This window comes from Pteronotus mesoamericanus, unplaced genomic scaffold (genome assembly GCF_021234165.1).
Source record: "Pteronotus mesoamericanus isolate MK-2021 breed Mesoamerican mustached bat unplaced genomic scaffold, CSHL_Meso_final contig_41, whole genome shotgun sequence".
In the NCBI taxonomy this organism is placed as follows: Eukaryota; Metazoa; Chordata; class Mammalia; order Chiroptera; family Mormoopidae; genus Pteronotus; species Pteronotus mesoamericanus.
The window spans coordinates 4,266,386-4,268,423 of NW_026555152.1; the positions used below are offsets into that span (position 1 = coordinate 4,266,386).

A 2,038-nucleotide genomic window follows, 5' to 3' on the forward strand; every position below is an offset into this window, starting at 1 on the left:
TGGTCTATTTGCATTTAAAACATGTATTTATTACCATTTTATTACTCATATTTTTTATCTTTTTGTTTCTTCCTAAAGATGTCCTTTTAACATTTCTTGTGTTCCTGGTTTGGTGGTGATGAACTCCTTTAGCTGTTTCTTATCTGGGAAGCTTTTTATCTCCCTTTTGATTCTAAATGCTAGCATTGCTGAGTAGAGTAATCTTGATTGCATGTCCCTTCTTTTCATCACTTTGACTATTTCATGACAGGCTTCTCTGGTCTGCAATGTTTCTGTTGAGATATCAGCGGACAGTCTTATGGGAGTTTCCTTGTTTCTCTCTTGCTGGCTTTAAGATTCCCTCTTTGTCTTTAACCTTTGGCATTTTAATTATCATGTGTCTTGGTGTGGAACTCTTTGGGTTCATCTTGTTTGGGACTCTCTGTGCTTCCTGGACTTGTATGTGTATTTATTTCACCAAGTTAAGGAAGTTTTCTGCCTTAAATTAATTAAATTAAATCAAATTATTTATTTTTGAAATATTTTATTTATTTATTTTTAGTGAGTGGGAAATGGAGGGAGAAAGAGAGGGAGAGAAACATCTATGTGAGAGAGAAACATTGATTGGCCACCTCTCACATGCACCCTGACCAAGGACCTAACTGTAACCCAAACATGTGCTCTGACTGGCAAATGACCTAGCAACCCCTTGCCCTGTGGGATGATGCCCCACCAACAGAGCCACACCAATCAAGGCCATCATTAGATTAGATTTTCAGTTTCTTACTCTCTCTCTCTCTCCTTTTAGCAGCCCTGTGATGTGAATGTTGGTACACTTGAAGTTGTCCCAGAGGCTCCTTACTCTATCCTCATTTTTAAAAATTCTTTATTATTTTTCCTGTTCTGATTGGGTGTTTTCTGCTTCTATATTTTCCAAATCATGGATTTGATCCTCTGCCTCATTTACTCTACTGTTGATTTCTTGTATTGTATTCTTTTTTTTTCAATCCCACGACCATTGCCTATTATAAAGGTGAACCTGATGAGCTTATCAGTAGGATTGCTGGTAGTTAGCACTCTGAACTTTTTGGGTTTGCAGCAATGAGGATCAGCTACCAGCAGGGTCTGGTCACTCTGGATGAGGTTGTCTTTGATCTCCTTCTTGGAAGCCCCATTCATGTATTTCTGGTAATAGGCCACCAGGGCTTTGGAGACAGGCTGACATTACATAAATCTGTGCCACATGACCACCATCTTTCATGCAAATTTGGATGTTCACTATGGCAAATCACTCCTTCCCCATGAGCAGAACAGGTTCCAGTAGCTTGTATTGCAATGTGTGTAGATTTAACATCTCCAGGGCTGCTCATTCACCTTGATGAGGCTGTTGCTCCATTTCCAGTGTTCCATGGCTGAGGCTATCTCCTTTCATTGGAAGACTTTCATGGACTGCAGAGGATCTTTGAATGGCATGGCTGCAGGTGCATGCAAGAGATCCTCACCATGCCCTCATGGGGTAATGTATTCTTCATTTTGGTTAGTGTATCTTTGATTTCTGAGTGTTTTTTAATGTTTCCTATATCTTTCTTCCTCTATTCTTCCCTAAGTTCACTGAGCATCCTTATAACCAGTGTTTTGAACTATACATCTGGTAGATTACTTGTCTCCATTTTATTTAGGTTTTTTTTTTCTGGAGTTTTGTTCTGTTATTTCATTTGGGACATGTTTCTTTGTCTCCTCATTTTGGCTGCTTCCCTGTGTTTGTTTCTATGTAGAGCTGCTATGTCTTTTGGGCTTGGTAGAGTGGCCTTATGTAGTAGGTATCCTGTAGGGTCCAGTAGCTCAGTCTCACCAGTCACCTGAGCTGGCCACTCCAAGTGTAACCTCCATGTGGGTTGTGTGCACCCTTTTTTTGTAGTTGAGCCTTGATTTTTGTTGGCACATCAATAGAGGGATTTACCGCCAGGACAGTTTGCTATGAGAACTGGCCGGGACCACTGTGGAATATATGCTGTGCAGTGGCTAACTGCAGAGAGCTGGTCTCATTTCAATGGGGCTC

At 40.6% G+C, this 2,038-nt stretch overlaps 1 pseudogene; it reads right to left on the reverse strand.

The window, feature by feature from the left end:
- Positions 1-1,091: 1,091 nt before the first annotated feature.
- Positions 1,092-1,452, reverse strand: LOC129073415 (40S ribosomal protein S16-like; annotated as a pseudogene).
- Positions 1,453-2,038: the final 586 nt, after the last annotated feature.